The sequence below is a fragment of the Fringilla coelebs genome (assembly GCF_963513975.1).
Source record: "Fringilla coelebs genome assembly, chromosome: 1".
NCBI classification, from domain to species: Eukaryota; Metazoa; Chordata; class Aves; order Passeriformes; family Fringillidae; genus Fringilla; species Fringilla coelebs.
The window spans coordinates 142,461,454-142,473,871 of record NC_140028.1 but is presented as its reverse complement, the minus strand read 5'-3'; the positions used below and the strand labels follow the sequence as shown (position 1 = coordinate 142,473,871).

Here is a 12,418-nt window from a genome sequence, read left to right as displayed (position 1 = left end):
TGCACCAGTTAGACTCTCTTTTGACCTAACATCAGTTTATGGCAGATGTAAGTCCTGAAAAACTCTCAGCACCTTTTAGGAATGGAATGGAAACTTTTATGCAAATATGAGCTGTTCTGCTGAGGTCACTCACCTTTATGAAACACCCATAAATTTCCTGAAGGCTGGCAGCACCAGGACACAACAACAAGCCACCAGCAACTTTTATAATACTGATGTCTATTTTTGAGACAAGCATGAGACCTGTTTTGGAAGAAGCTTTATGTGTTCCTATAGTTTAAGATTTTTCTTCCTGCTTCAGAGATCACCCATGAGCTACCTAGGGCTGGTATGTGAAATCCCATTTTCCATTTGATAAAGGCAGGTGAAAAATAAGCCACAGTAGGCAACACTTGGCCTCTTCTATTAACAGGTACAACATGGATGACAGTCTTCAGAGGAAGGTACATGTTGATATCACATTTCCTAAGTTGTATCTCTGAACCTGGGGGCTGATCCTGTGATTTCTTACGTGGAATGTAACACACAGGCACTTAAACTTATTCAGCTCCTACGACTTCCATGTGCTTCTTTGGGACTGCCATGTCCCTTCCTGGGCAATTTTGCTTGCTATGGTCTTTATGGAAACAGAATTAAATTGAGGTTTAAGGCTCTTAAGAGAGCAGCCACAAGGGAACATTGTCCAAATCAGAGCTGACATGAAATTTGTTATTGACAACAGTGTGGACAGGCTTTTACCTCTCTCAAGCCAGGTATGCTGGTGGGAAGTAACACTTCATTTGCAACTTCCAAGACTGTTTATCTTAAATTGCAATGGCTTTGAGAGGGTAAAATTCAGTGCTAGAACTCTTAATGCATTCAGGTACATCTAAATTTCCCCTGTGGGTGGGATGACTTAACTGTCATTTCAAGTTTTATATTCTTCCTTTAAATCAGCTATTCCATTTAAATAAAAAGGTTCTATATTCTGGGATGGAAATGCAGCTTCTTCAAGTAGCCCTGCAGCATGTTGATTTATTACTGACTACTGATTATTATATACTCCTTCAAGGAGAAGATTCCTTAAGAAGACATTCCACATCCAGCTCCATATTTCTTGCTACATAACATCTTATATTAATCTCACCATACCTGCATCCATGAAATTTGAGAAAAAAATGGAAAATAAGGTAATTACATATTTGGATAAATACATTTTCAGGATTTAATGCTCTGTATTCACATGAATAAACTACTCAGCTGTCTGCTATTAGAGATGTTTAAAAGTAAAGTTATATATTTGAACAGGATCTTTTCTGCATAAACTGAGAAATGAAAAGTCTCAACTTCTACTTTTATGAAACTCTATCTAAGTGTCAGTAAAACTAAGCTTAGGATGCACCTTAAAAAAACCCCAACAAATTCTGAAGGGAAAACCATTTATTTTTGCGGAGAGTATTCACTTACATTTGCTTTTTATGTGATAAAAAACATTCCCAGCTGCACTTTTTCTGTTAAATTAAAACTGAAGGCCATAATGTTATGTTTCTTTGTATGATCACGGATTCCAAAGGGCTATTATGCAGTAAAATTGGATAAATTCTCCCAAGGATGGCTCACATAGCTTTTCACCAAGTCTGTCCACACACAAACCCCACTTTGTAAACTCCAGCAAGCAGACACACACACAGAGCAAAGTCTGTCTTTGTATGGAATGGCTGCAAGTCCCATACCTGGAGCTCAAATCAATTTTTAAGGAAGTGTCTCTCCTAACAGTTCCACTGTTGCTAATGTGCAGTCAAAATCTTATTGAGCTGAGCTCCAACAGTAAACCAGAGATGGATACTGCTGGTGGAGGATGGCTCTCTGAAGAGAAGAAAGAAGGAGAAAGTTTTCTAAGGCTATATACTTACAAAATCAATGTTGCTGTGATGGATACAAGGCAGATGCTTTTTTACCTCAAATCATAAATATATTTTGCTCAAAAAGATCCAGCTATGCTGAAGCAAAGGTTGCACAGACTCATAAACTTTTACATGGCTTGGGCTTCAGGGAAAGACCATGAGCCACAGGATCTGGAATATAAGTTAGATATGGACTGTTGGGACCAATAGACATCCAAATAAACACCTGAACCTGAACTATGTTAATACTCCCTAATGCCTAAAGTTGTTCCACAACAGAATGTGCTACCAAAAATCAAGGAAGAGGCTGGGGTACTGACCATCTGATGGCTGCTTGTGCAGGATGGTGCCATTGTGCCTCCTAGTACTGCTCAGGACCAGGAGACAGAGACTGAATTAGAAGGAAAATCCACTATTTCTTCTTGGACACCACTTCCTTCCCTTCTTGTTTTGAAGGGAGCACTTTGTGCAAAAGAATTGAGCAGGGATGGCTGACAGCTGAGTGTGGCTTCTCACACTGGGCAGGCACAGGATTCATTGCTGGGTCCCATTTTTCCCCTGGGAGGAGAATTCATGCAGTTAAACAAATGAGCTGAGGTCTTTTCTTCAGCGGGGCAGTTTGAAATTCATGAAATTCATGCTCATATATAATAAGAAAAGCTAAAATGGGATACAGGCCGTTAATAGCATCATCAGCTTGGTGAAATCAGGGAGCCATCCTCGCTGCTGCACATGAGCACAGCGTGGTCTGCTTCCAACCTCAGAGAACAGCCCTGCTTTAAATAAATAGCAAGACTTTTTCAGTATTATCAAACTGCTGGGTTTTGAATATGTCTGTACAACATAATGGTCTGGGATGTATCAATTGTTACTGCAGGATCAATATTATAAAAGAGCTCCTTCCCTGCTCACAGCAAAGTCTATTTTGGCTTAAAAGCAGCTGAATGGTGGGAGAGAAACATAACTTAAACAAGCCTTAGATTCCTAGCTGCCATTTTAAATTAACAATCTAATTTTAACTAAATCACTCTTTTCACTTTCACCTGGAGACCTGAATTTAAAATCATAATATCTCCCTGTAAAAGCTAGTTGTTGGAATAAGGCCAGGCTCTTTCTAAGATAAAATGTTGTTATACCAGTGTGCTAAGATGCAATTTTCTCCTTTTATTTCTTGAACAAGAAAAAAAAAATTAAAAAAGATAAATGAGATACAAATTCCAAACAAAATGTGTCTCTAATAGGACATTTCTCTAACAAGATGCATTCTAGCACCGCATATATTGAACCATGGTATTTTAGGGTCAATATTCGACATTTTTTATGCATAGTGTTAACAAAATATGATGCACTGAAATAAGAAAAGGTCTTTTACTGCTGTGAACACAGGCCAAATACTACAAAATGCGAATAGGGCAGACATTACAAATGCTCCATCTCTACAGAGCTTTAAAGAATAAAACTTCTCTCTACATGGTGTGACAGCCTGGTTTTTGAGATTACTTGGTGGTGTCAGTTGAATCACTGCTACACACAAACTGTCAAGTCTAGCAGACAAGCACGAGTCTGTGTCCCTGTTACCTGGTTCCATTTGTTATAGACCAGTTAACAACATCAATCCCATACAGCACTTTTTCCAGATGTGCAGGGGAGGGACTCCCTGTGTTTGTAGAAATTCAGAAGGACATAAAATGACATCCCTCCCTTTCTGTGCACAGTTTACATTATTTGCTTTTCCTAGTATGAATCCTATTATATCCCTTACAATAAACTGCTTTAATGGGTGGTTTTTTTCCCCCCAGTTACTTAAAAGAGTACATGTAAAGCAAGTTAGTACTTCTGTAAAATGAGATGGGTAATTTTAGGAGAGGCTGCTGCTTCTAATTTACTGTTATTATACAATTCTAATTTACTGTTATTATACAATTCTTATTTTTATAAGATATGTCAGATAATAAATCCTCTTCTACATTCATATCCTCTGTCTCTGAATTTGAAGAAGTATCTTAACCTAAACAGCAGCTGAGATGATGATGATGAGCGTCTGTCTTGGACTTCTGTTTCACTTAACTTCAAGTTCTCATCAGTGTAATTTTGCCATAGCTGAGGAAAGTGCCTTTACTTCCCTCCCATCGTTGAGGAAAGTGCCTTGCCTTCCCTTCCTTTGCTAAGTAGGGCAAATGGCAGGAGGCTCTCATCATGTTACAGGTCAGAAGTCATCTGGGTCACTACAGGACATTTTGAGGCATTCTGGCAAACTCTATGGAGCAGAAACTCCAGTAGGAAGGCTTCCAGGTGCCCCAGATTGCAAAAAGTGATTGGGCTCACTTTCAAAAAACCACTACATAATTAAGAAAAGAAATGTGCATTACAAATTGTGGAGGACTTGGATCTCAGAGATGTGGACAGTGAAATTTTAATTTGCCTTCCAAGTGCAGCAGAGAGAATTGTTATTTGTATGATTAGGAAGCTGAAGGGGTTATTAATTAACTGTATATATCTCTAACCAGATCTTACATGGTAGTATCATATGGAGCAGTGACAGAACCTCTCAGAGCCCTGCACACGATGTCCTGTAAGTTCATTTTTTTTTCATTTGATTTCCGTGGGTGTTTCCTTCTATGAGAGAAAAATACAAGAAATCTTGAAATGAATTAGTGGTCCAAGCAGCTCTTTCTATGCAGGACATCATTCTCTCTGTTTGCCTTCAGAGGAAATACTGGACCATGTCCTCCTGACAAGGAGCAGCAGCTCCTCCAGACATGGCACTGACACGAGCTGTGCCCAAAGAGATGGTCCTGCTGATTTCACAGACATCTCCCATCCACAGCCTTCTGTCCCATCTGGGCCTGGATATTTACTGTATCATTGCCAGAACCCAGACAGAAACAGGAGAACTTCCACTGACACAGCAGATGAGAAGATCCTCCTGAAATGTTTTAGCAGAACTTCTCATGTCAAAAAGAGCCAGAAATGGTGGATGCACTTTTCTGAACACAAACACACATTTTCTGACAGATTAGGGGTGCCTTGCTGGACAGGTTGCAAAAAAATGCTCATGCTGAAGCACTACCTCTCCAGCAGCTGCCACAAATCCTTAACTGCAGACAGAGGAAAGAACGTGGTGCTGAATACAATCACACAAGGCACAAAGGAGGGCTGGTAGCAGTCTGAATGCTCAGACTAAAGAATTGGGGTAAAATGATGTACCACTGTTCAGCTTTTGACATGGAAAAACTGCAAAATGTAAGTAGCATGAACTCAGCAACCCTGTGTGCAGTTTTTGTAAGGCTCAGAGGCCATTAGCTGGAGCAGTGCTCCCTGCCAGGGCCAGTCAGACCATGCAGGGTAGGTGGGACTCATCGTAACCTGCTGTGCCCAAACTCTGAGTCAGGCCTGGAGAAAAGAGCAGGAGCTCTGTCTGCCACCCACAGAGTCACAGACTCACAGAATCACTGGGTTGGAAGAGACCTTCAAGATCACCAAGTCCAACCCAGCCCCAACACCCCAACTAAACCCTGGCACCCAGTGCCACATCCAATCTTTTGTTAAACACATCCAGTGATGGTGACTCCACCACCTCCCCGGGCAGACCATTCCAGAACTTTATCACTCTTTCCATAAAAAAATTTTTCCAGATATCCAACCTATATTTCCCTTGGCACAGCTGGAGGCTGTGTGCTCTGGTTGTGTCAGTGCTGCTGCAGAAAGAGCCCAGCCCAGCTGAGCACAGGCACCTTTCAGGAGCTGTGAGAGTGATGAGGGCAGCCCTGAGTCTCCTTTTCTCCAGGCTGAGCACCCCCAGCTCCCCCAGGGGCTCCTCTCAGGGTTTGTGTTCCAGCCCCTCTCCAGCCTCGCTGCCTCCTCTGGATGCACTCAAACATCTCAGCATCCTTCCCAACCTGAGGGGCCAGAGCTGGACACAGCACCCAGGGTGGGACCTCAGCAGTGCTGAGGACAGGGCAGGGATGACCTCCCTGCTCCTGCTGGCCACACCATTCCTGACCCAGGCCAGGATTCCATCGGCCTTCCCGGCCACCTGGGCTCACTGCTGGCTCGTGTTCAGTGTTCACCAGCACCCCCAGTCCCTGTCTGCCTGGGCACTGTCTGTCTGTCCAGCCACACCAGCCCCAGCCTACAGCCCTGCAGGGGTTATTGTGGCCAAAATGCAGGACCTGGCACTTGGATTTATTGAACTCCATCTTGTTGGACCCTGCCCATCCATCCAACCATTCCAGGTCTCTCTGCAGAGCCCTCCTCCCTTCCAACACACGGACACACGCTCCCAGATCAGTGTCATCCACGAACTTTCTAATGAAAGGCTCAATCCCCTCATCCATGTTATCAATAAAGATATTGACACCACTGGTGACTGGCCCCAGTTGGATGCAGCACTCTTCACCATCCCTCTCTGGGCCCAGCCAGTCCCCAACCCAGCAAAGAGTGAGGAACTCATTTTGGCATGAAACTGAGTAGCTGGTAGTCTCCCAGCTGGGCACAGAAGTAATCTGTAGCAGACAAGAGATTGAAGGAGTTGTGAGTTCCTTCAAAAGAGTTGAAATGACATGTGCTGATTCTTATTTCATCTTCTGTAACACTGGGGGAATAAAAACTGGCTACATCAAGAGCACTCTTGCAAATCATTAACCAGGAAATCTTCTTAAAGGAAAGTCTACTGATTTTCCATGGGGTAAACTCCTAATAGTAATATGAAACTAAAAAAACCACTTTGTTCCTCTGCTCATGTCTTTCCGAGTCTTACTCAGACAGGCACCTTTAAAAACAGAAATATAAATCATTATAATCAAAGTAGGGAATAATATTCTATTTTAATAGTAAAATAATATCAAGACTGCAATAAATTATATAAAAACAGCATTAGAAAGCCGATCTAAGATGTTGAATTATTATCTGAGGTGAAGAGTAGAGTTAGAAGTTCATAAATAATAATGAAGCTTCTGTTGGTAACATAAGTAATGTTTAAACTGTAGGGCTTAAACTCTGTTTTTACTGAGCTTCAAAGGTTTAAAAAGAGGGAGGGCAGAGTGAAGAGGGCACAGCCTCAGATAAAGCAGCTGTTTTCATCCACAGGCTGTGTGGGGAATGGCAGAGTATCCCACAATTGAAGTAACAATTAAAATAACAACAAGCAAGTGGTGCATACCCTGAGCCGTTGATAATACTATCTCTAAACAAATCAACCCAGGAAGCCTCTGGATTCTGGACTATCTGGTAAAATAAAAACCAAAGTGAACTTGAATAGGAAAACAAGCTCCCATTTCACTTTGCAAATGTCCCCAAGGATCTGACCTGCCATGGATGCGGTAATTCACACTCGCTAAGGCACAAATGGCACCTCCTTCAAGTGTCTGATGAAAATTTAATGTTACCTCTGAAGTCCTAACCATGAGAAAAGGCCAAGCATGACCCAAGTGTTGCACTCCTGCAAGATGATGTTGCTGGGTCAAAAGAGCATGTGCTGCAAATACCAGCTGGTCCCTGCAGGGTCCTGCTCCACCTGAGAGGATGATCCATCACCTGGCTTGTTCTCTAGTGCTGGAATAGCAGGGGAGAACCCTGCCAGGGCAGGGCTCAGGCTGGTAAGGCCACCTTTAACTTGTGAGGCTTTCCCTGAAGTTTGTTTCCATCTGTCTCCAGGGGCACTGCAAAGTGCCACAGCAAAGGATGAAGCCTTCCCTGCCCCACTCTCACATGCCACCAAAGGATGGCTCTCCTCTCCTGCCTCCTGCTCAGCTCTGATGACTCTGAGGCTGGGAGACCTAAAAAATAGCCCTGGGAGAGCTAAAAAATAGCCCTGGGAGAGCTAAAAAAATCTGCAAAGCTTTATCAGGGTATCAGCACTGTGTTTTGCTAATAAGCTATAGATGAACTATGCCTATAGCTTGCTGATCTGCTTGACAGGTGATTGCAAATGAGTATCTGAATAGCAAATATACTGTACTACTTAACACAGATCTGTTTCTAATTTAAAAAAACCCCAACCAAACAAACAAAAAAAACCCAAACAAAAACCCAACACCCCCCCCCAAAAAAAAAGCTCCACCAAAATAACCCCCCCAAAAAACTCAAAAAAAAACCCTGAAAAAATACAAAGGAGAGCTGAGATAAAGGAAAGAGCCTTCCACTGGTTGGAGAATGGAGACTTAGCTCAGACTGGTCCCTCCACAAGACAGCAAACTTCATTTCTACAAAGACTTTTGCTACTTCCTTTCCACAGTGGTTTTAACAAGGTGTTTCAAAAGGTGATGGATGATTATGTCAGCCTGCTCAACCAATGGCAAAACTGCCTTGGTTCCCATGTAAGGATGCTGTGTGCATGTGTGTACATTTGTCTATTGATCTATATCTATGTAAAACACTGTTTAATACAAGAGAATAAAGTCCTGTCATGAGAAAGCAGCAAGGATTAAACCCACAGTAATTACAGCCCATGTAAGCCTGAAAGAATTTATATGTCCTGTTGAAGGCTGCCCTTCCCACTTTTGGTAGAAAACAGCTTGAAATGGGTGATGGAACTTGTGTTAGGGTCATCAGTCTATCAAAACCTCTTCTAAATCTCCATCATTATCTACCTGAATTTTGAATATTCAGCCATGCATCCATAGATACAGACTAGAAAAGTTTTTATTCTTGAAGCAAAAATCTACACTTTCTAGCTCCTCAAACTCAGTTGATTTCCCCCGTAAAAGGGAAAGTAATTTAAAGTAATCTTTGGTTTGGGATATGTTTAGAAAAGGCTGGACAGATTTTGACTCAGATTGTGAGAAGTTAGCGACCTTGATCTGCGCCCTCAGATGTTCTGAAAGAGGAGAGAGAGAGAGAGAGTTCATCTCCTGATAAGCGGTCTTTTTAAAAATAAACACTCAGCAATGAGGAAGTTACTGCTGCATTTAAATTACCTATTTATTTAAAGTAACCTTCAAGACCCGATATTTACTTTTGCCTGAATATAATTTATCATGAGAAAGAAAGTTGCATGGTTAGTGAGAATACATGGACATTTAGCTATTTTTCCTATTTATTAGTGTAAATATTTTTATTATCATCTGTTTTGTTGACTAGCAGCTTGACATGAAGGAAGAAGCCACAGAGTATTTTATTATGCAAAAAGACAAGAAAGCTTACACTGGATTTCTGACTTCAAATCTGTCTTTTCTCAATATCCCAGACAGCATTTTATCTTTGCAGAGCTGATCATTATCTGCCGAAAGAAAAGCTCCTTAAATAAAATAAAAACTGAATATAATTGTTTTTCCCTCAGCTAGCCATGAACTTTTGCAACATTCCTTGCAACTAATGATGATCCCACTCAGCAGTGACTCACAGGGATTGCTTCAGTATTAGTGATGGGATTGGGTTTTCCTAAGTCACAGTGGAAGTATTCTGTGCCTAGGCAGAAAGCTTCCCACTGGAGCACCACCAGGTGCTGGAAATCTGTTGTCTTGCTTTTTAATCATAACTTCATTAATGGGGTGTCTGGAGTGATGGTACAAAAATGAGATGGGCTGCAGGAGGTAGAGAGTGGTGCCAGGATGGAAGAGGGGCACCAGCCATTGGGAGGGCACAGCCAGATTTCCCCAGCCCTTTCTCACACGAAAATTACTAGGGAATCTTTCTGTGCTCCAGCCACTTTTTCCTCTTCTGTTTTGTTCTTGTTTCATACATGTTCTCCATGGCACAGATCTTGTTATTTCAACAGCCTGATGCTATGTCCCCTGCCCAAGATCAGGCTGGGAGAGGTTTGGCAGCCCTGAGACTGCTGAAATCACTGAAAAATTGTGACATCTGTTCCAGGGCTGGACCTGCTCCCTCTGGGGTTTGAGGAGGAGACTTCCCCAAGCAGGCTGATGCCAGTGGTGCCTGACTGCCTGCTGGCATTTGGGATGAGGGAGAACAGGGAGAGTTTACATGATGTCAGTGCTGTGTCAGCAGCCCCTACTTTTTATCTCTCATGGTGATTCCCTAGATGTACACATTTGTAGTTGATGTTCCTCAGATTTTGGCTGGGTAAAGAAAAGCAGGAAGGACTTGGATCTCTCCTCCTGTGGACATGAAATTTCTGGGTTCTTTTCAGCATTCAGGCCTTCCTAAACCACAAGTAATGCCTTTGGAGCCAGTGAGCACAGTCCTGGCTCCAGTCATTTCTTCTGTCCACTCAAAATTTACAAAAGTCTGGGGCCTCAGGCCAGCATCCAAGCCAGTTTCTAGGATACAGCAGAAGGCAAAGAGCACTCAGGGCTGTCTCTCATCAGAGCCTGTCAGCAGAGGGAGAGGAGAAGGTTGGTGACTACACTGGCACTGGCAGCAGATGATCTGGGTTGGGCCACAATAACCTTGTAACAGGAACTAGTGTTTAAACACGGGACTTTGAATCATTTCTGGAAAATTTCTAATCTATTTAGAAGTCAGATTTTTTAGATCCTAAAATGTGCAGTCTGGAATAAGCTTTGAGATGGTCTGCAGGAAGGACCAAGTCCATTTTCCTCTACCTAAGGCTTTTTGCTTTGATTTGCATTGCTTTTTGCAATGATTACAAGCATGCCCATTTTTACATCTATAACTTCTGCCTAAACAGCACTTAGTTCCCCTTAAAAAAACCTGTGTAATCTGTGTTTTCCCTTTCCCCTTTTTTTCTAAATTCTCCAATGGCCTCTGTTTTTTTTAACACAAATGGTGTCTACTTATTAGAGAGGCTGTAGAAGTTCTAGGTTAGCATGACTCTAGTTTATATCCAACTTGAAACACTTCTTGAAATAATTTCCTGAAGGGGTCCTTCCCCTTCTTTTTTATCCTGTAGAGGGAAGAGCTGCACCACATGATTTTCACAGGTACAATTTATTTACAAGCAAATCCACATCCTGCTTATCCATACAGCCAGCTGACAGATGCTTGTTAGCAGGTGAAAAGAAGGCTACTTGTTAAAGTGCAGCTGCTTCCATATTTTTTTGCCAGCTGCATATCAGACACCACCTGGCAGGAATTTATTCTTTAGATATTACTTTAAAAAACAGCAATGAAATGCATTTAAAATGTGAATTTGGAATGTTTTAAGGACTAGGTCATTGATGAGGAAATACAATGCTAATTTGCTGTGACTGGTACTGCTAGTGGCTATAATATTTGATTACTTTTCTAGGTTTGCAAATGAAAAAGCCATTGTCATTCTGAAACAAAAAAATAGCAACAATCCTTTCCCATATTTGTTAGTAAATAAAAGACATGGTGGGTTCTAGGTCACAGAGATCCAGCTAAACTCAGGCTTTTGACAAAAAGTTAAGCTCTTGTTGATAGCTGGAGAAAACTCCTATATTCATTGTATTAACATTTTATCTCACTATAATGGGACAATCTGAAGGTCTCTTAAGGGAATTACTCACAATGCCTTCATTTTACCCTCCTGGGGTTGTATTTTTTAATGAGGCTACTTGTCCTTCCCCAGTTTATTGTAAGTAAAAAAAAAAAGGTATTGTAGCATAAGGAAATTTCATCCAAGCTATAAAACCCAATCATGGAGAATTATTCAAAACAGAACATTTGGGTTTAAGTGCAGCATTTCACATATAAGGTACTCAAACTGGAATAAAGGAACACACTTCATTAATGGCTTAGGTTCTCCTTTCCTTTGCCTCTTAAAAATATAACAATCCTCTCTCCCAGAGGGCTGATCTGAATCCATATATCAGTAACGGTGAAAAAAACAGTATTTCAGGAAAAGAATTCATTTATAAGACTGGGACTCAGCTCCCAAAGAATATAATTCAGTTCTGATTATTATATTACTAGATCTCTTCCTGGATAATTAATAGATGGGATAATCTGTAATACATAATTACAAGAAGACCAAAGAGTTTCAATCTAATTTATTGACTTAGTATTTTATGAAATGGAAGTTCATTATGAAAAGGAGGAAGTATTTTTTGGTTTGACCTTATCTTTATTTAATTGATACTCCACAGAAACCTTCATGTCCATTTATTTCCTAACAATGTCATATGTGCTCTGTGAAAGTGGGTAAAGTCACACAGACTTTCTGTTATCACTTATTTACAGAAGCAGTGTAGCTTCAGGGCTTCAATCCATGAGAAATTTTAAATATATTGATCCTTTCTCCTTTCTCTTGATTCTGACCCCTGAAGGTGAAACAACATCTCCTGTAAGTTAGAGAGATGTGGCTTTAGAAGTGCTCTTGCACCACGGCAGTGCGAGCAGGCAGCTGGGTGAGATGTGAAGTCAAGGGAAAAAACTTGAGGGAGAGTGAAAAGAAAAGGTTTGCCTGAGGATTTCAAGAGACACTGAACCTTCCTGTGTTAAATCTTCCCTTATACAAGAGAAAATATAATCTTAGTTTTGCCACAAAGAGGATAAGGATTGCAGGTTTCATGAGCATGTGTCACAATGAAAGGCACGGTGTTGGATTTCCATGTAGGATATTTTCCTGGAAATCATAGATTTTCCTTTGAAAATTCTCATAGTCCTTATGTACCCTGAAAAACCAAATAATAAAAAAAATGACAAAA

General features: G+C 41.2%; 1 protein-coding gene across 1 annotated transcript in view; it reads right to left on the bottom strand.

Annotated features, from left to right (window-relative positions):
• Positions 1 to 12,418, bottom strand: part of ADARB2 (adenosine deaminase RNA specific B2 (inactive)) — a gene marked incomplete at both ends in the record, with an annotated part of 302,283 nt that overhangs the window by 130,925 nt on the left and 158,940 nt on the right. The gene's annotated exons all lie outside the window — the stretch shown is intronic.